At 38.6% G+C, this 23011-nt stretch overlaps 1 long non-coding RNA gene across 1 annotated transcript in view; it reads right to left on the minus strand.

Annotated features, from left to right (window-relative positions):
* The window catches only part of LOC129658922 (uncharacterized), a 324572-nt gene that overhangs the window by 14006 nt on the left and 287555 nt on the right, over positions 1–23011 (minus strand). The window contains exon 4 of the long non-coding RNA XR_008717586.1: positions 19959–20105. This is a non-coding gene — a long non-coding RNA (uncharacterized LOC129658922). The remainder of the gene's footprint in view (positions 1–19958; positions 20106–23011) is intronic.

Below are 23011 nucleotides of genomic sequence, written 5' to 3' on the forward strand. Positions count from 1 at the left end.
ATGGTTCTTTAAAGATCAAAAGGTGAATAATAATTTGTGTAAAATTATGATTTTACACAAATTTTCATAGGAAAATCATGAAAGGCAAAATACAGTGTTCATAAGTAACATTTTACTGGAACACAGCCACACCCTTCTGCTTTTGAGTTGTCTAATTCATGGCTGCTTGCACGTTACAGTGGCAGAGCTGAGCATTCATGATAGTGCCTACCGTCACGATGAGGGTGGGAAACCAGAGAGCGGGAGGGCCCTGCCTTGACGTCGCCCAGGCAGGTCTCACCCATCTTGCTTCCCTAGCTGGTTGGTTTGGACTTCTTCCTATAGTTCCGTGAAAGTTCTACTTACTTCAACCTTATTTGCCCTTGCTAAATGGTACCTCTTGAGCACTTTAAATCTCTACCTTAAGTGATTTTCATCACAGCCTTATTTCCTTTTACATAAAGGATATAAAACTTATTGTGGACATGCATAAGTCTGGCATTTCAGGGCTCTGTTCTGGCAGAAATAGCTTAGTCAAAAGCCTAAAGCAACCATGGTGCAACGTCACAGAGAGGGGATATATACAGAAGTTGGGGGGCGGATCTTAGGTAGGTTGTTTGACTCCATATGAACCTCAACTTCGTAACTGTAAAGTGGGAATCATTGTTAACTAGCCACGTTCCACAATATGTCTTTTGCCTTTTCTCTCATGTAAATGAATTTCTGTTTTTTAGCTTGGTCTGAGACTGCCCATAATAAAACTTATATTACATAGGTAGCTTTGGCCAGGAGGCTACTCTGGCAAACAGGTTGTGAGCAGAACTAATATATGCAAAGGGGAGGGAATGTAGATGGGGTGGAGAGCCATTTCGGACCATGTAGATGAGAATAACACCCTAAGGATGGCTGAGCAACAAGAGAGAAAGTGTCTGGGTCCCCAGAACAGAACTGTCACACACCAGTCCTGGAGCACCTACTTCTGGACTCAGGCATGAAAAAAAAAAAAAGAAATTTCTACTTTAGTTAACTCCTTCTATTTTGGCCCTCCATTACACAAGTCTGCACCTTTAATCTAAACTACCCAGCCTCTCCCTGCTGTAACAATTAAAAGAAATTTAAAGCAGGCACATAGAATGGGCTTCCCCAGGGACTCAGTGGATAAAAAATCTGTCTGCAATGTAGGAGACATAGGAGAGGCAAGTTTGATCCTTGGGTAGGGAAAACACCCTGGAGAAGGAAATGGAAACCCACTCCAGAGTTCTTCTTGAAAAAAAATCCCATGGACAGAGGAGCCTGGTGGGCTACAGTCCATGAAGCTGCAAAGAGTTGGACACGACTGGGCAACTGAGCATGCACGCACATAGAATGGAGTCTATAAATATGACTTTCCCTTCCTTCTGTCTTCATTAGTCATGTCTGTTTCCCACAGAATAATGTACAGAGATATACACACAGAAAGCATTAAATACATAGTTATGATGAATTGAATAGAATAGCCTGAGATAGGAACAGAGTCCAGTCTTCACACACACTTATACACTTGGCAAAACATACACAGTGGTTTATATTTCTAAACGAGAGAGACTGACATTTATTCACTTGCCTCCACTGGAAGATCCCCACTGTTAAACAGCCTGAATTCTTTTACAAGTGTTTGAAGTTGGTTCCTATTGCCTTCTGGGAGCCCAGGAATTACATACCACCTACTATGCCTACTGAGGTTCCACGTGGGTCTCAGCAGGCGAGCCAGAAAGGCCAACCAAAGCTGTGTTCTCCAGGGGAGGCTGTGCTGCAGTTAACAGTCGCCCCAGGCCACTGCCCATCATAAATTATAAGAGCTCTTCACACGGGGTCTATCCTTCCATGCATGAGTTCACAGACTACTCTCCTCAGATTTCCCACCTCTCCAAAAGGAAAATGACCCTATTATAGAATCCTGAGTAGCTGCCAAAATAAACGGCGGGGAGATGCCATATTTACTGAGACCCTTCACTCAGTGGGAAGGTTGGATTTTCTGAAAGACTCCAGCATATGAGGAGATTATTGATGATAACTCCCATTGCACAGCTCTGGCTTTAAGGACTGGGACTGGGACCAGATTTCTTCATATTTGCGAAGCAAAGGAAAGAAGACGCATCTGCTCCCACATGTAATAACACTGTTTAAATCCTATAAGAATCAAGTGATTTGATCATCCTTTTTTTCCCCAGTGTTATTAAGAAGTAACTGACATACATCACTGTGTAAATTTAAGGTGTACAGCATGGTTGAGTTATATATATTGTAAAATGATTACAGCAGATTTGGTTAATCACTGTCATCTCATGTATACAATGAAAAGAAAAGAAAAAAATTTTCTTCTTGTGATGAGGACTCTTAAGATCCACTCTCTTAGCAACTTTCCTATAATCAACAGCAGTGTTAACTACAACCATCACTATTGGACATCATGGCCCATGCTCAGTCGCTCAGTTGTGTCCGACTCTTTGCAACCCCATGGACTGTAGCCTGCCAGGCTCCTCTGTCCTTGGGATTCTCCAGGCAAGAATACTCCCATTCTTGGAAGAGTAAGTGGGTTATGTACTTATCTTATAGTTGGAAGTTTGTACCTTTTGACACCTTCCTCCCCTCCTCCCTCCCTGACCCTCACCCTTGGTAACCACAAATCTGATTTCTTTTTCCTTAGTTTGGTGTGGGTTTTTGTTTGTTCATTTGTTTTGGGTTGTTTTATTTAGATTCCACATATAAGTGAGATCACAATGTACTTGTCTTTCTCTGTCTGACTTATTTCACTTAGCATTATGCCCTTAGGCTCCATCTTTGTTGTTGTTCAGTCGCTAAGCTGTGTCCGACTCTTTGCAACCCCATGAACGGCAGCATGTCAGGCTTCCCTGTCCTTCACTGTCTCCCAGAGTTTGCTCAAATTCATGTCCATTGAGTCAGTGATGCCATCCAACCATCTCATCCTCTGTCCCTTTCTCCTCCTGCCTTCAATCTTTCCAAGCATCAGGGTCTTTTCCAGTGAGTCAGTTCTTTGCATCAGGTGACCAAAGTATTGGGGCTTCAGCTTGAGCATCAACCCTTCCAATGAATATTCAGGACTCATTTCCTTTAGGACGGACTGGGTTTGATTTGCTCTCTGTCCAAGGGACTCTCAAGAGTCTTCCCCAGCACCACAGTTCAAAAGTATTAATTCTTTGGTGCTCAGCCTTCTTCATGGCTCAAATGTTACATCCATACATAACTACTGGAAAAACCATAGCTTTGACTGTACAGACCTTTGTCAGCAAAATGATGTCTCCTCTGCTTTTTAATACACTGTCTAGGTTTGTCATAGCTATTCTTCCAAGAAGCAAGCATCTTTTAATCTGTGGCTGCAGTCACCATCCCCATTGATTGAGGAGCCCAAGAAAATAAAATCTGACACTGTTTCCACATTTTCCCCATCTATTTGCCATTAAGTGATAGAACCGGATACTATGATCTTACTTTTTTGAAGGTTGAGTTTTTAAGCCAGCTTTTTCACTCTCCTCTTTCACCTTCATCAAGAGGCTCTTTAGCTCCTCTTCATTTTCTGCCATTAAAGTGGCATCATCTGCATATCTAAGGTTGTTGATATTTCTCCCAGTAATCTTGATTCCAGCTTGTGCTTCATCCAGCTTGGCATTTCGCAAGATGTACTCTGAATATAAGTTAAATAAACAGGGTAACAATACACAGCCTTGGTGTTCTTTCCCAATTTTGAACCAGTCTGTTGTTCCATGTCTGGTTCTAACTGTTACTTCTTGTTCTACATACAGGTTTCTCAGGAGGCAGGTGATGTGGTGTGGTATTCCCATATCATTAAGAATTTTCCAGTTTGCTGTGATTCACACAGTCAAAGGCTTTAGCATAGTCAATGAATTAGAAGTAGATGTTTTTCTGGAATTCCCTTGCTTTCTCTATGATCCAGCATATGTTGGCAATTTGATCTCTGGTTCCTCTGCCTTTTCTAAATCGAGCTTATACATCTGTAAGTTCTTGGTTCATGTACTGCTGAAGTTCTAGCTTGAAGGATTTTTAGCATAATCTTGCTGGCATGGGAAATGAGTGGAATTGTACGGTAATCTGAACACTCTTTGCCATTGCCTTTCTTTGAGATTGGAATGAAGACTAACCTTTTCCAGTCCTGTGGCCACGGCTGAGTTTTCCAAATTTGCTGGTATTATGAGTGTAGTACTTTAACAGCATCATCTTTTAAGATTTGAAATAGCTCAGCTGGAATTCCATCTATGTTGTCACAAACGGTAGGATTTCCTCACTTTTTATGGTTGAATAATATTCCATTGTGTCTATCTATAGATTTATATACCACAATTTTTTAATTCATTCATCCACTGATGAACACTAAGTTTGTTTCCATGTCTTGGCTATTGTAAATAATGCTGCTATGAATCTGCAGGTACAGATATCTTTTCATGTTAGTGTTTTCATTTCCGTTGACTATGTCTCCAGAGCTGGAATCGCTGGATCATAGGGTAGACCTATATGTAAATTTTTGAGGAAACTCTGTACTGTTTTCCATAGTGGCTGTGCCACTGTACAATCCCACCAGCAGTGTGCAAGGATTCCCTTTTCTCCACATCCACACCAGCATCTGTTCTCTTTTTTCCCCTTATCATTTGATGACAGGTAATCTAACAGGCTTAAGGTAATATCTCAATGTCGTTTTAGTTTGTGTTTCCCTAATTATAAGTGCTGTTGAGCACCTTTTCATGTTTCTGTTGGTCATTTTTATATCTCTTTTGGAGACATGTCTATTCAAGTCCTTTGCCCAATGTTAAATTGTATTATTATTATTATTATTATTATTTTGCCATTGAGATGTATGAGTTCTTTACATATTTTGAATATTGGCAAATATTTTTCCTATTTCATAGATTTTTTTTTTTCAATTTGTTGATGGCTTCTTTTGCTGTGCAGAAGCTTTTTAGTTGGATGAAGCCATATGTGTTTATTTTTTATTTTGTTGCTTGTGGTTTAGGTTTCCAAAAAAAATCATTCCCATGTCAAGGAGTTTTTTTTTCCTGTTTTCTTCCAGGAGTCCCATGGTTTCAGGTCTTATATTTATGTCTTTAATCCATTTGAGTTAATTTCCATGAGTGGTGTAAGATAAGAGTTAGGTTTCATTCTTTTTCATGTGAATATCCAATTTTCCAAGCATCAGTTGAAGAGACTGTCTTTTTCCCATTCAGTGTTCTTGGCTCGCCTGCCAAATATTAGTTGGCCATATATGCTTGGGTTTATTTCTGGGTTCTTGATTCTTTTCCATAGGTCAATTTGTCTGTTGATCATTCCTAGTTATTCCTTTCACTTAGCTGGTAAGAATTCAGAATATGAGATGGAGTACTTTGTGTGTTGGGTTACATGGAAGAGAAATAAGATAAAGCATTTTTATGTGTTAGAGAAAAAATCTTGCATGTGTTTAACTGCACAGTTTTAACTTTGGGGAGGTAGAATTGCTGCCTTTCTCATCAGATTGGCAGTAAGGTGTTGCAGAGAAAACAGTGAAATTTACATTGAGAAAGGTTTAGGAACTTACTTGGTGGTCCAGTGGCTAAGACTCTGTTCTCCCTATGCAGGGGGCCCAGGTTCAATCCCTGGTCAAGGAACTGGATCCCACATGCCACAGCTAAGAGTCTGCATGCCACAACCAAAGATCCCGCATGCTGCAATGAAGATTGAAGGTCTAGCGTGCCGTAACTAAGACCCAGCAGAGTCAAATAAATAAATAGTTTAAAAAGAAAGAGAGAGGAAGAAAGGTCCAGTGGAAAATAAACAGTAAGGGATTTTATACTGATACACATCATGTATAAAAAGAACACAGGTAAACAAAATCGCCCTAACAAAGGTAGCTCATCCATCTTAACACAAAGAAAGAATCACTGTGTCCATGTATTTCTGCCTTTTTACGGTACCCTTTCCAAACCACATTTGTGTTTTTAGTTAGAGGGTCTCCTAACTAACCTCTAGAACCCTTTTCTGGCTGGAGTTCATCTCTTGAAAGGAAATAGGCAAAGGGAAACCCTAACTTACAAAATCTGGCTTGACAAATTAATTTCGGCACTGAGCAGAAATTACAGATTTGGGAGTGGGGAGATGCGGGAAAGGAGGAGGGCTCTTCAAAACAAGATAGCTCAGCTCTCGAGGATCCTGATGAGAAAAGGTTGAGAAACCGTCTAGTTCCATAAAAATTGCTTCTGAATATTGAGAAATGAACTGAAATTTTGTTATGATTCATTGGGTTATTATTTTATGCCAGGCATTATACATTTTCTCATTTAATTATCACAATACCCCCTGGCATGGATCTCATCATCCACATTTTACTAATGAAGATATCAAGTTGGAGAAATTAGGTACCCCTGGTCACTCTGGGGAAAGAAGTGTGCTCAACTAAAGGCATTGAGTCTAAAGCCACTGCTCTTCACCATGGTGCCCCATCATGCCTTTCTTTTAAATCACAGACTTCCAAAACATTGCTCTTCTATTTGTATCTTAATTGTTCAAAGCAATCTTACATCAGTATTACCTTGTTATTCCATGTGACTGGATTGTGATCTCCTGGGTATCAGGAGCTGTTTATACTTCTCTCCATCCCATTGCTTCCCGTGTCCCTGAACACAATAGATTCCTAAGAATGAATACCACATTCCTGCTCTCTGGTGTTACTGAGTAATGTTGAGCAATTTCAACAACATTATTAGTAGTTCATTGACTCAGTGGGACGGGCAATGGGCTCCATCTGAGGGCTACCCCTCCTCATCTTGAAAAGTTTATATTCCTGAAGGAGTGGAGTGGTCTAGAAACAATGAACAAGCAAGTCAACCGAACAACAAAATTTCAGCTAGAGAGAAGTACTAGAAGGAAATAATGTCGGAGAAGGAAATCATGTCGGTGACTTGGTGTATGAGTTTCTTACTGCTGCTGTAACAAATTATCACACGCTTAGTATCATAAAACCACCAAAATTTATCACTCAGATCTGGAGTTAAGAAGAATCCAAACTGGATTTTGCTGGGCCAAAATCAAGGTCTTGACAGGGCTGTGTTCCTTCTGGAGGCTCTAGCAGAGAATCTGTTTCTTTGCTTTTTCCAGCATCTAGAGGCTGCCTGCGTTCCTTGGCCCATAGTTCCTTTTTCTATCTTTAAAACCAGCAGCACAGCAGCTTAAATCTCTTCCCTGATTACCAGTCTCCTACCTCCACTTAAGACTTTCTGATTACATAGAAAACACCTGTATAATCCAGGCTCATTTTGCCATCTCCTTAACTTAATCATATCTGCAAAATCCCTTCTGTTGTGTACAGTGGTTTCAGGGATTTGGACGAGGACGCGCTTGAGGAGCCTCTGTTCTGCCCGCCACACTTGGTGAGGAGCTTCACAGTTCAGACAGACAGGACAGACGTCAACTTGGAGGCGAATATTACTCTTCCAGTCTGGATTTTTTTTTCAAACTTTAAAACTTTCTATTTTGTATTGGGATACAGCCGATTGGAGAAGGAAATGGCAACCCACTCCAGTGTTTTTGCCTGGAGAATCCCAGGGACGGGGGGGCCTGGTGGGCTGTCGTCTATGGGGTTGCACAGAGTCGGACACGACTGAAGCGACTTAGCAGCAGCAGCAGCAGCAAGCACCATTTAACATATTCTATTAAACTCATCTTTTTTTCTTTTTTGGTCTATCTATTCCTCTAGAATGGAAGGTCTTTAAGGCAAGAATTTTCATCTGTTTTGTTCAGTGCTATGTTGCGTACGTGGAGAAGGCAATGGCACCCCACTCCAGTACTCTCGCCTGGCAAATCCCATGGATGGAGGAGCCTGGTAGGCTGCAGTCCATGGGGTCGCTAAGAGTCAGACACGACTGAGCGACTTCACTTTTACTTTTCACTTTCATGCATTGGAGAAGGAAATGGCAACCCACTCCAGTGTTCTTGCCTGGAGAATCCCAGGGACGGGGGAGCCTGGTGGGCTGCCGTCTATGGGGTCGCACAGAGTCAGACACGACTGAAGCGACTTAGCGGCGGCAGCAGCAGCATGTTGCATACTTGCATGTGTGCCAAGTGGCTTTAGTCATATCTAACTCTTTTTGACCGTATGGACCATAGCCTGCCAGGCTCCTCTGACTGTGGGATTCTCTAGACAAGAACACTGGAGTGGGTTGCCGTGCCCTCCTCCAGGGGACCTTCCCAAGCCAGGGATGGAGTCTGTCTCCTGCATTGGCAGAAGGTTCTTTACCATTAGCACCACCTGGGAAGCCCTTCAGTGCCGTATTCCCAGTGCCTAAGTATGCTTGGCACATGTGGATGCTCAATTAATATCTGTTAGAAGATTGAATGAACGCCTGGATGAATTCTTTAGCTTACTCACAGACTGATGTTTTTTAAAGAGTGTTCATTTGTTGGGAAAACGTCCAAGTATCTGTCTATCCAAATATTCAGCTTAAGAAAGTTTAAATTTCTTTCTCTTTTCGAATAGGTTGGGAACCATATAGAGCTGTAGATGAATTATATAGCTTCCGATCATAAAAATAACAATTATTGTAGGAAATGTGGAAAATGCAGAAAAAGAAAATGAAGTTAACTTGTAACCCAACCACCCAAGACTGGTAACATTTTGTTAAACTTCTTTCCAGACACATTTAATTTCAGTGATATTTTATTTTCAAGTTTCCTTATCCCCATGACAAGAAATGGAACAAACAAACCAAGGAACTCAAAGCTGACTGTGGTTTCATGCTTCTAGCAAAACGCCGTCCTCACAGTTCACAAACAGCCACAAGCACTTCCATGGAATTTTTGGGCGCTACTATTTTCCTTTTCCAAGAAAGCATGCTATAATTTGGATATTTAGGTTACCCAAACTTCCACTGAAGGATCTCCCTTCTAAAGTAACCTCAAAATTCCCAGAAAACTAAATGTTTGTAATTTTGGAAACTCAAGTTGATTAATATTATGACCAACTCATTGGACTGAAAGCCAGAAGCCTGGGATTCTAGACCCAGTTCTACAACTTCCTGGCTATGAGGCTTTGGGTAAGGCACCCACTCTTAGCTTAGGGTTTTTAAATTAGAAAATGGAGATGATGTCTGTATCACATTTTACTGTAGAATCAGATACAGTGACAGAGACATGTTTTTAAACCTGAAATATTATAATAATATAAGGGATTATAATTGTAATTAAAATGTGATAGATATTGGGGCTTCCCAGGTGGCTCAGTGGTAAAGAATACGCCTGCCAATGCAGGAGGTGCAAAAGCCCTGGGTTCGACTCCTGGGTCGGAAAGATCCCCCAGAGAAGGAAACAGCAACTTGCTCCAGTATTCCTGCCTGGAAAATTCCATGGACAGAGGAGACTGGCAGGGTACAGTCCTTGTGGTCACAAAGAGTCAGACACCACAGAGCGACTGAGCACACACGCACACAAATCTTGGGGCAAAAATAATATAATGAGACAGACATTCTACCACTCCTAACAAGCCCAGAGGAGAAAGCTAATCAGTCCTAGCTGGATTTCTCATTCTTGTTCTGATGCTTTTCTAATCAAGTGTATGTGCTTTTCCCACCAGAACATGGACTCCTGAAAGAGAGAAACTTTCCTTCTCATTCACTGGTGAATCCCTGTTATTTATCACAGTGATTCTCAACATGAAAGCTTTTTAAAATATCAATTAAAAAATTAATACACCACTAGTAAACTTGTTAGCTAGTGTTGTGAGTACTTTTACATATCTGAATACAGACACAGCAAAATATAGTAGAAAGTAACCTAGGTTGAGAGGAGAAAAGCTATGTCCTAGTTCAGCCTGTTGGGAACCAAACATGACACGGGTCAGGTCAGTTTCCTCATCTGCTGGCAGGGCTGCGGGTAGATAGAGAGGTACCTAAGGTCTCTCTCAGCTCCAAAGTTTCATGAACTTTGACCCTTGCAATGATACCTGCAGTCTTCAGTGGAACTCATTTTTGAGAAGCGGGATTGAGTAAATCATTAGCTTAATCTAGACTTGCCTTAAAAAAATCAAAGCTTCTGTTCTCTGTTCTGTGGGTTAGTGTTTGGAATTTGTTAACTCATTAACAGTAGGTTGTTTACTGTTTAGAATGTAACAATACTCTTTGATGTTCCCTAATTATCATGCATGTTTTAAAATGAGTTCTGAACCATTTCTCAGCCTAATGAACTCTCATTGAAAATTTGTTGAATTTTAAAGAAACATTTGATTTGCAAAAATAAGGCATATGCCAGTAACCTTCAGCATATCACACACACAAAAAGCACAAAACATTTTTAAAAACAATAAGGTACTGTGAATGAGATGAGCCTTGAACAAAATATGAGGAACATTTGGAAAACATCATTTTTTCAAACTACTCTTTTTTCTCACAGATTCATTCTGTTATCTTCAGTGGCCATTATTCTCTTATTTGAAAGTCTGTGAAATATCTATAACCCCCAAATTAAGGAAATTACTTTGGAAATCGTTCATAAATCACTCTATGGTAACATGAACTCATCAGAAAGAGTAGTGAAACAGAGATGTATTTTCATACAAGGGTAGAGTTCATTCAACATTTAACTCCTCCTGCTAATCAATTAAATGTTTTCAGAGTTATTCATCTGCAGATATAGCCTCTGTATAATATCTTAGAAGTGCTAAGTCTGAGTCATATATTGTCAGCATGTAAATTGGAAAAGATGTATAGCTTCCTTCTAGAGATACACTTACATAAAAGTGCAAAGAAAAAATGCTCATTGCAACACTGTTTGTACAAACAAAAGACAATATAACTGCAATACATATAAATGGAGGAGAGGGGACAGGTTAGATTAAGATCCATTCATATGAAAGTTTACCATGCAGATATTAAAAAGATTTATGTAAAGAACTCGCCTGCTAGTGCAGGAGACCTAAGAGATGAGGGTTCGATCCTTGGCTTGGGAAGATCCCCTGGAGGAGGGCATGGCAACTCCAGTATCTTGCCTGGCAGAGGAACCTGGCGGGTTACAGCCCATGGGGTCACAAAGAGTCAGACGTGAATGAGCGAATGAGCACACACACACGTATGTGTATGTATAACTGATTCACTTTAACCTGAAACTAACACAACACTGTAAATCAACTATATGCCAATAGAATTCTTTTTAATTTGAAAAATAAAAGAAAAACAAGAGGAAAAGTAAATTAATCCAGAAGTTATTTAGGGGAACATGTTACAGTAGACACAGCCAAAAATCCACATCTAAAGTTCAGGAGAGTAACTGATAATGGTGAACCTGAAGCATCCAGAAAAGTCTGGATTATTCTGCTTATCAAATCAGAGAAGTGTATGAGGTAGTTTTAACATGTCTGTCAAAAATAGAGAAAAGCATCAGTACTTACAGTTAAGACGCAATTAGAAAAATAGGTCACCCCCACCTATTATAGGCACTCAAAACTGTATAACCGAGAAACTTTTGTATACTACCAACGTGTTTTCTTGGTAGCTCAGGATCTGCAATGTGGGAGACTGGGGTTCAATCCCTGGGTTGGAAAGATCCCCTAGAAAAGGGAATGGCTACCCACTCCAGTATTCTTGCCTGGAGAACTGTATGGACAGAGGAGACTGGCGAGCTACAATCCATGGGATCCCAAAGAGTGGACATGACTGAATGACCTATATATTAATAATAAAGTGTTTTCATTTATAGAAAAGAAGTACTTAATTTTAAAAATTGATTATTTCTCATTACATCATATTATCAAGTATTTCTTGAGCCTTAGTCAGAAGACCAGATATTGTGGCTTTAAAACTGCACTATAGTTTAGATAACAGAATACATATGTTTAACTAATTTGTTTAAAATTTAAATAATTTTTAACTAATAATATTTAAGCAAATTGAAATCTGGAATCATTAAGTTATGAAAATATTCAGTATCATTACATCATCTACTATTGTTACAAATAAGTAAATTTAGCAGGAGCAAAATCTAACAAGCAGATAACATACACGGTCATTGCTGAATGTCTGGATAAGAATAAATATGTGAGCCAAGTGAAATAAAAGGACCAAAATTAGCTGAGTTGTCAAAAACCATGAGAAACTTGGTTTAAGTGAGATTTGTTGCCTTTCTTAGGCAATATACAATTACACTCATATCTTGCTTGCTCTGGGTTAAAATTTTACATTTTTTTTTAACCATTTTTCTGTTTCTACTGAGAACATGTAAATGGACATTTTTATAAATAAAAGGCCTAAGAATGTATTTGTCCCGTTCAGTTGGTGCCCTTTTTATTTTGTTGATAGTTCCCTTTGCTATGTAAATGCTTTCTGAAAATAATTTTACTTTTATTTATTTTCAGCTGTGCTGGGTCTCAGTTGCTGCGAGGGCTTTTCTCTAGTTGTGGTAGGCAGGCTTCTCATTGTGGTGGCTTCTCGTTGCGGAGCACAGACTCTAGGCGCGTGGGCTGCATGAATTGTGACTCATGGGCTTAGTTGCTCCACAGCAGGGAGATCTTCCTGGATCAGGGATTGAACCTGTGGCTCCTGCATTGGCAGGAGGATTGTTTACCACTGAGCCACCAGGGAAGCCCCACAAATGCTTTTGAGTTTGATGTAGTCCCATTTGTTTTAGTTTTGCTTTCGTTCCCTTGTCTGCAGAGACAGATCCAAAAAATACTACTAAGGCTGATGTCAAAGAGATTACTGCCTATGTTTTCTTCTAGAGGTTTTATGGCTTCAGGTCTTACATTTTAAATTCTTCAAGCCATTTTGAATTTATTTTTGTGCAGGGTATGAGAAAGTTGTCCAGTTTCATTCTTTTGCATGTGGCTGTCCAATTTTCCCAACAGCATTTATTGAAGAATCTGTCTTTTCTCCGTTGTATATTCTTGCCTTCTTTGTCATAGATTAATTGCCCATGTAAGTAAGGGTTCATTTCTGGGCTCTCTATTCTGTTCTGTGTATCTATGTGTCTGTTTTTATGCCAGTACTATACTGTTTTTATTTTATTTTCTCAGGCTCCAAAAGCACTGTGGATGATCACTGCTGCCATGAAATTAAAAGACACTTGCTCCTTGGAAGAAAGGCTATGACAAACCTAGACAGTGTATTAAAAAGCAGACATCATTTTAATGACAAACATCAGAATTGTGGTGCTGGAGAAGACTCTTGAGAGTCCCTTGGACAGCAAGGAGATTGAACCAGTCAATCCTAAAGGAAATCAATCCTGAATACTCATTGGAAGGACTGATGCTGAAACTGAAGCTCCATTACTTTGGCTACCCAATGTGAAGATTGATTCATTAGAAAAGACCCTGATGCTGGGAAAGATTGAAGACAAAAGGAGAAGAGGGCAGCAGAGGATGAAATGGTTAGATAGCATCACTGACCCAATGGACATGAGTTTGAGCAAACTCCAGGAGATAGTGAAGGACAGAGAAGTCTGGCGTGCTGCAGTCCACAGGGTTGCAAAGAGTCGGACATGACTTAGAGACTGAACAACAGTAGCAATACTGTTTTGACAGCTGCAGCTTTGTGATATAGTTTGAAATTGGAGAGCATGATACTTCCAGCTTTTTTCTTCTTTTTCAGGATCGTTTTGGCTATTCAAGGTATTTTTTGTTTCTATACAAATTTTAGAATTATTTGTTCCCCTTCAGGGAAGAATGCCATTGGTGCTTTGACAGGGATTGCACTGTATCTGTAGATTGCCTTGGGTAGCATAATCATTTTAACAATATTAGTTCTTCTAATCTATGACCAGGGCCTGCCCTTCCATCTGCTTGTGTCATCTTCAGTTTCTTGCACCAAAGTCTTACAGTTTTCCAAGTACATGTCTTTTACTCCTTCGTCAGATTTACTCCTAGGTGCTTTATTCTTTTTGATGAGTTTGTCAATGGAATTGTTTCTTTTTTTTCTCTCTTTCTGAGAGCTCATTGTTAGTGTACAGAAATGTAAAATGATGTATGGAATGAAAGTGAAAGTGAAAGTCACTCAGTTGTGTCTGAGTTTTTGTGACCCCATGGACTATACAGTCCATGGAATTCTCCAGACCAGAATACTGGAGTGGAGAGTCTTTTCCTTTTCCAGGGGATCTTCTCAACCCAGGGATCGAACCCAGGTCTTCCACATTGCAGGCAGATTGTTTACCAGCTGAACTACAAGGGGGAAGTTCAAGAATACTGGAGTGGGTAGCCTAGCCCTTCTCCAGGGAATCTTCCTGACCTAGGAACTGAACCAGGGTCTCTTGCATTGCAGGTGGATTCTTTACCAACTGAGCTATCAGGGAAGCCCGTCTAATAAGGGGTTAATATCCAAAATACACAAATAACTCTTACAACTTAACATCAAAAAACCCAAACAACCCAATTGAAAAATGGGCAGAAGACCTGAATGGATATTTTTCCAAAGAAGACATACAGATGGCCAGTAGGCATATGAAAGGTTGTTCACCATCATTAATCATCAGGGAAATACACATAAAACCACAATGATATCACCTCACACCTGTCAGAATGTCTATTATCCAAAAGACAACAAATAAGTTTTGGCAAAGATGTGGAGGAAAGGGTATTCTCATACACTGTTGGTAGGAACACAAATTGTTGCAAACACTAAAGAAAACAGTATGGAAATTCCTCAAAAAATTAAAAATAGAACCTTCATGCATGCATGAAGCTAGGTTGCGCAATTGTGTCCAACTCTGCTATCCTGTGGGCTGTAGCACACCAGGCTCCTCTGTCCATGGGATTGTCCAGGCAAGAATACTGGAGTGGGTTGCCATGCCCTCCTCCAGGGGATCTTCCTAACCCAGGGACTGAACCCACACCTCTTATGCCTCTGCACTTGTAGGCAGGTTGTTTGCCACTAGCTTCACCTGGGAAGCCCCAGAACTACCTTATGATCCAGATATGAAATGAAAACACTACATAGGAAAGATACATGCACCTCAATGTTTTTAGCGGCATTATTTATGATAGTCAACATATGGAAACAGCCTAAGTGCCCACCAATAGATGAATGGATAAAGATGAGTTAGAATATATACACAATAGAATGTTACCCAGCCGTAAAAAGTATGGAATGAATCTTGCCATTTGTGACCTCATGGATAGACCTACAGTGTATTCTGCTAAATAAAATAAGTCAGACAGAGAAAGACAAATACTGTATGATTTCACTTACATGCAGAATCTAAAAGAAAAACAAATGAGCAAATATAACAAAACAGAAACAGAGCTATAGATACAGAAAACAAACAGGTGGTTGCCAGAGGAAATGGGGTGGGGGAATAAGAGAAATAGGTGAGGAAGATTAAGAGGTACAAAACTCCCGTTGCAAATTAAACGAGTCAGAGGTATGAAATGCACGGCGCAGGGAATACAGTCGGTAACTACATATGATGACATATTACAGCTAGACTTACCATGGTGATCATTTTGAAATGTATAGACATATCATCACTGTGCCACATGCTAGAAACTAATATTGTATTTTAGCTCAGTTATATCTCAAAATAAGCAAAGACATTCATAGTGGTTACTAGAGGTGGCAGGGTGAGAGGAGGGTTAATTGGGTGGTGGTCAAACGGTACAAACTTCCAGTTATAAATCAGGACTAGGGATGTGACATACAACAAAATAAAAATAATCAACACTGCTGTATGTTACATATGAAAGTTGTTCAGAGAGTAAATCCTAACACAGGAAAAAATGTTTTTATTTCTTTAATTTTGTATCTATATAAGATGATGGATGTTCACTAAACTTATTGTGGTCATCATTTCACAATGTATATAAGTCTAATCATTATGCTGTATACTTTATACAGTACAGTATGTTGATTATATCTTAATAAATCTGAAAGAAAAATAAAAGGCCTGAGAAAGAATACAAATCAAAATATAAAAACTATCACCAAAGAAACTTAAAATTTTAAAATTCAGGATCCAGGGAAAATTAATGACTCCAGAATGTAAAAACAAATTAGATCCTTATTTGTCAAGCTAATTCTATCGCATATTTCTTATAAGTATTAAGATATTGAAAAATAATAGTTCCTACAATATGTTTACATACTAACAGAGATTATTTGCTATTGGCAGAAGTCACTGTGGTTGATACCCCAAAATCTACTTCATCTCAGATCATTCTTCTATGTCAATCATGAAAATTCTGCCTCTATTGCCAGTGATTGGTTCAAAAGGGGCTTGTGACGCAGTTCTAGTCAGTGAGGTATAAAGGTCTTCTCCTGGAAGGTCCCCTGCCCCTAAAAGAAGGCTAGAGAAAAGATGCTTTTCCATCTTGCTTTTACTATTTCACATCTGAATATAAATCCTAAACCTGCTACCTCTCTTGGTATCAGTGAGATTCCAAAGAGTGAAAAAATGGAAAAATCTGAGTCTTTAATGACATAATTGAGCTGCTGAATCAATCTACTGCTAAAATCTGCTGTACCCCTTACTTCTATATTCAGAAAAACTGGGTTATACTTATCTTGTAAATAATAGCAATCCCAAAATTCCAGTAGCTTAAACTCACAAAGATTAATTCCTGCTCATATTATATGTACATCATGAGTCTGAGGAGGACTGATCTCAATCTCTTTTTCACCCAGGATGCAAGCTGATCAAATTTCCCATAATTGGAATGTTCCCTTCTGGGTGCTGTGGCAAGCAAATAGGAATATGGTAAATACAACAGCATTTAAAGATTTCTTTATCCAAAACATAACCTAAAAGGGGTAGGTGGAACATTTCTACTGTGTGCTTGGAAGGGGAGAAACAGTTAGTGACTGGCAAAATGGGAAAAAAAAATATGTAAGTATATAAAGAACTACAAAAATAGTTAATAGGGTAAATCTGACACACACACACACACATATTACAAAAACTGTAATATGCATCCTAAAAATATAAACTAATTTCAGTTGCTTATGAATATACACCAGAAATTAACTACTTGTTAGGAAATTTAAAACAAAAGCTCAAAAAACTTCAAAATGCAGATATAATATAGGCAACATTATATGACATACGGAGAAGGCAATGGCACCCCACTCCAGCACTCTTGCCTGGAAAATCCCATGGATGGAGGAACCTGGAAGGCTGCAGTCCATGAGGTCACTGAGGGTCGGACACGACTGAGCGACTTCACTTTCACTTTTCACTTTCATGCATTCGAGAAGGAAATGGCAACCCACTCTAGTGTTCTTGCCTGGAGAATCCCAGGGACGGGGGAGCCTGGTGGGCTGCCGTCTATGGGGTGGCACAGAGTCAGACACGTATGACATAAAATTATAAATTACAAACAAGTTTATGAAAAATAATTCCTTCTGCCTAGAATCTAAAAAGTTCTCTTTTAAACAACTTCTCATCAACAAATCTAAACTAAAATCCTAGAATTTCTACCAAAGAATAACAAAAATACTATATATCCAGATATGAAGGATAGAACTAAAGCAACCTTTAGAGGAAATTCAATAGCTTTAAATAACTTTATTAGAAGAATTCAATGAAGCACAGAAATGAAATGAGGTAATACAATAGTGATTTATAACACATAAAATATAATACTAATAAAGAAATATAAAAGGTTATTAAATAATAAAATAGGTAAAACACCAGGTAAGTTAATTTAAAAAAGAACAGAAACAGATTAAAAAAATGTAATAGAGAAATCATGGTAGGAACAGAGAAAATTAAAAGAAAAATAAGAGAACACTCAGCTCTGTGAAAATATATTTGCAAATTTGGATGAACAGAATAGCTCTCATTTAAGAAAATCTAATAGCAAAACTGATCAGAAGATATAGGAAAACCTAACCAAAATGATGTCCTTAGAAGAAATAAAATCAGTAAAACTCCGGGGCCATTTGAGTCTATGGAAAGTTTTACCAAAACTTTAAAGGGGACACAATACTAGTGCTATTTAGATAACCACAACATTAGAAAACAAAAACAAAACACTATTCCAAACTATTTTTACGAAGTGATATACTGATTTCAAAATCTGGCAGATTATACTTAAAAAGGCCTATTGACCAATCTCATTTATAAATATTATTTGGTTCATAAATCGTGTCCAGCTCTTTGCAACCCTATGGTCTGTAACCCACCAGGCTCCTCTGTCCCCGGGATTTTCCAGGCAAGAATACTGGCATGGCTAAACTCTAAAATAAACTCTAGCAGCGAAATTTAAAATTAAAATATCATTAATAAGAGGAGTTTATTTCATGACGCAGTAATATTTATATATTAAAAATTATTAAATTGAAAGAACTAATTGGAAATATCACATGATCATCTCCATGAACGTTCAACAGGCACCTGACCGAATCCAGCAATGAGTTTTGACAAAAACATTCAATTAAATAAGACTAGATTAATATTTCCTTAACATGATATAAATATATATTTGAGCCCAAAAGCCAGCATCACAATTAAGGGGGAAACACTGTAGCCATGCTACTCAAGTCAGGAAGAACTGGCTTTAAAACGTCATCTCGGGACTCCCCCGGTGGTACAGTGGTTAAGAATCCGCCTGCCAGTGCAGGGAACACAGGTTCAGTCCCTCGTCTGGGAAGATTCCATACGCCTCAGAGCAGCTAAGCCTGTTCTCCACAAGCCCTGCGCCCACGTGCTGCAACTCTTGAAGCTCACTTGCCTAGAGCCTGCCTTCGGAAATGAGAGAAGCCTGCGCGCTGCAGCAAAGAATTAGCCCTCCGCGGCCGCAACTAGAGAAAGCCGGCAGGCAGCAACCACAGATTTAAACAAACAAAAAACGTCAGCTCTGTATCACCATTTCAGGGTAACCTTGTAATGGAGGTAACAGTACAATCAAATAAGGAAGTGTAAAATTCGGAAAGAGAAAGAGAAAATATCCATCAACACAAGCAGGGATAAAAAAGTCTTGGAGTAGCTGTACAAATAAATACCGTCCAGCAGGGACAATGAATGGATTACTGCTCTACATACCTTTGTGGCTGAATCTCAAAAACATAATGTTGTAAACAACAACAACAAATACACAGAAGAATGAATACGGTATAATTCTGCTTATATAAATATCAAAACAGACAAAACTTTAGTGTTAGGTGGCAAAAGTATATAATACAGCAAAGGAAAATTTAGCACAAAATTCAACAAAATGGTTACTTTCAGGGGAGGTGATTTCATTGAGGACGCACAGGTATCTTTGAGGGGTACTGATAATATCCTATTTCCTATGCTGGGTGATCAGTGCACAATTTTTCACTTGTTATTTTTAAGAAATATGTTCATCATACACTCTTTATATTTCATATTTTCACAGTAAAACTAAACTTCATAATATTTTTGCTTGTAACTAAAATATAACATACTGATTATGGGTATGCTTGTTTTAATATTTTTGACATTTAGGAAGGCCAAAATTTTAAGGAAAACAGTACATATGTACCCTAGATTCAGAAAAGATGTATGCTGGCACTAAGGCAAAGAGAATTTAGCTGTGATGACTATCTCAGAATTCTAAGAGTTGAGTTACCAGCTGGGAAAAGGAAGATGGAAAAAAGTCAAATAGGAATATTAAAGATGAAACAAGCAGGATAAAAATATTCTTGCTGGAGAATAAAAAATCAGTGAAGTTACTGAAAATTATAGATCTGTTGCCTTTATTTATGTTTTTAAACTCTTTCCCCCTTTTCATTTATAAATATTTTAATATATACATCTGAGAAATAAGAACTCCTTTAAAAAATACCAGTAACACACCTAAAAAATTAACCATAATTCATTCAGTCAATAGTCAAATTTCTAAATATCATATAAATTAATAAATACTTTAAAATGCAGTTAAATAAGTATCCAAGTAAAAATTTTCATATTGCAGTTGATTGGTATATCTTTTAACCTGTATGTTCCCCTTCATCTTTATTTAAATTGAGATTTATGTATTTAAGAATATTTTTCCCTTTACCTACCCACTGTCTGGGATTGTTGATAACATCTCCATGGTATCATTTGACGTGTTCCTCTATAATTTGTAGCTCCTGTAAATTAGTATGTTGATCTAGAGAGGTTCTTTTCAAAGGGTGGGCTTGGACCGCAGCCTCAGGTTTACCTGGGACCTGTTAGAAATGCAAATTATTGAAATTTACCCCAGGCTCACAGAATGAGAAACCCTGGAAATCAGGCCCACAATCAGTAGCTAACAAGCCTTCCAGGTGATTTTGATTCTGGTGATGTTTGAGACGAGCTGACCTAGAGGGTTAGACAGTTTCAGGCTTGATATTTTTTGTCAAAGTCACTTTATAATAGTGGTGTGTTCTTATAAAAGGCATAAAGTACCTGACTGTTTTTCCTTTTATGACCATTGGTGCTCAGTGCTTAGATCTATGAGTATATGAAAGATTACACAATGGGGCCAGTCTAATTCTATCATTCCTTCTTCATTTATTACCTGAAAGCTTGCTAAGCCTTTATCTACTATTTAGTAACCCTGTGTCTTTATAAACAATTTCAAATCCACTAAAACCTGAAATAACTGCCACCTCATGCGAAGAGTTGACTCATTGGAAAAGACTCTAATGCTGGGAGGGATTGGGGGCAGGAGGAGAAGGGGACGACAGAGGATGAGATGGCTGGATGGCATCACCGACTTGATGGACATGAGTCTCAGTGAACTCCGGGAGTTGGTGATGGACAGGGAGGCCTGGTGTGCTGCGATTCATGGGGTAGCAAAGAGTCGGACATGACTGAGCAACTGATCTGATCTGATCTGATACTTTTCACCTGGATTCACTGGCTCTTAATATTTTGCAACATTAGCTTTTCTCTTTTTCTCTCTCTCTACATACACACACACACACATGCACACACACATCTGTATATACACTTGAAAGCAACTTCCAGATATGACCCTTTACCCCAAATACTTCAACATGTATTTCTTATGAATGAAGATAGTCTTCTACAAAGCCACCCAAGATATTTAATAATGAGCCAATAATACCTACCATAGAGCCCATATTCAAATTTCTTCAATTGTTTATAAAATGATCTTTGTTACAGTTATTATTGACCCAGGATCTGATCAATGATTATGCTTTACATATGATGACCTTATCATTTTAGTTTCTTTTAATGTAGAATAGTACTATCTTCTGCTTGTCTTTCATAGCATTCCATTTTCTAAGGGTCAGACCCAATTCCTTTACAGCAGAGATCCCCAGCTTCCAGGATCTAATGCCCAATGATCTGTGGTGGAGCTGATGTAATAATAATAGAAATAAAATGCACAATAAGTGTAATGCCCTTGAATCATCCTGAAACCATCCCCTCCACCCCCTAGGTCCATGAAAAAAATTGTCTTCCATGAAACTAGTCCCTGGTACCAAAAAGGTTGGGGACCAGTATTTTAGAGAATATTCCGTAATCTAGATTTCATTGTTTCCTTGTGAACATGTTCAGATTAAACATTTTGGTGAGAATACTATGGAGGTTGTGTTATGAGCTTCAAAGAGCATTCCATCAAGATGGAATCAAGTAATTCGTTCCATTACTAGGGATGCTACATTTGATCATTTTGTTAAGGTGGTAACTGCTACATTTTTCTATTTTAAAAGAAGGAAAGTTCAGTAATTTATTTAAACAATTATATTTAACTTAATTGGCTACCCAGATGGTTCAGTGGTAAAGAATCCACCTGACAATGCAGGAGATGCAGGTTCGATCCCTGGTTTGGAAAGCTCCTCTGGAGAAGGCAATGGCAACCCACTCTAATATTCCTGCCTAGAGAATCCCACGGACAGAGGAGCCTGGTGGGCTGCAGTGCATAGGGTTGCAAAGAGTTGGACATGACTTGAGTGACTGAACATGGACATATACGCATCTAACTTAATTAAAAGCATATAGTGACAATACTTAAAGTGACTTACCATTATCATTAAGCGGATTTAAAACTTAGCCTATAACTTTCCAAAGAGCATTAATCTACACAGCCTGCTCTGCTTTTCCAAGCATCATGAAATTCAACCCGATCTTTTATTGGCAGAAATTCCCCAGTTGAATTTTTTTTTCTTGTTCTTGCATGTCCACTAAATATATAGTTAATAATGTGAATGTTTATAGTCTATTTTCTTAAAAAAATTGCAAGAAGATTAAATTATTTCAGGCTCTTAGGGAAAGTATAAAAAAATTACGTGTAAAATCACAGAATATATGCACACACGTATACATATACTGGGTACATTTTCAGCTTTTAGAAGAAATAACTTCTCTTCTTAAATTCTCAATATTCGAAACCAGAATTCTTTCCTTCACTCTGTATATGTTTCAGGTAATTTTTGTTAGGACTAGTAAGGAGGACTGGGGGCTGGTATCATGCGCATTGTTGTAATTCATACAGTGAAATGATTCCCTTATTCAACAAGGAGCTTGGAAAACACCCCTGTTCTTGCCTTACTTTGATGTCTGAGGGCCAGCCTTTGGCTACTTAATCACATCATTCTAGATGGAAGTTTGTTTTGACTTCCAATTCTGCCCTACATTTTCCTTAGTTGTTTTTCTATACTCATTTTTCTCTTTTCAGTCCTTCCTTGTACACATGCGGGCACAGTCTACAGAAGAGATTGACTGCTTTCCAAGTGAATTACCTGACAAGAATATTTTGCACTAATTATACCCACTCCAGTATTCTTGCCTGGGAAATCCCAGACAGAGAAGCCTGGTGGGCTACAGATCATGGGGTTGCAAAGAGTCAGACATGACTGAACAACTGAGCACATACTTTCATATATACCTTAGTTTGTGACTATTTCTGTTCATATTGCATAAAATATAAGATTTCAGGCTGCATCATCTCTGTCTTTAATAATACTAACGAAAATCTATACTCTGGTACAATTAATTTTCATGAACTTGATAGAAGCAGGGATTATAATTAATCTTGTCTCACACTTTTGCAACATGGAAACCCCTTGGCTACAGCAAATGCCCTAAAGCCCACAACTGGAGCCACACTTTTGAATTATCT

The sequence above is a fragment of the Bubalus kerabau genome, chromosome 8 (assembly GCF_029407905.1).
Source record: "Bubalus kerabau isolate K-KA32 ecotype Philippines breed swamp buffalo chromosome 8, PCC_UOA_SB_1v2, whole genome shotgun sequence".
Taxonomy (NCBI): domain Eukaryota; kingdom Metazoa; phylum Chordata; class Mammalia; order Artiodactyla; family Bovidae; genus Bubalus; species Bubalus kerabau.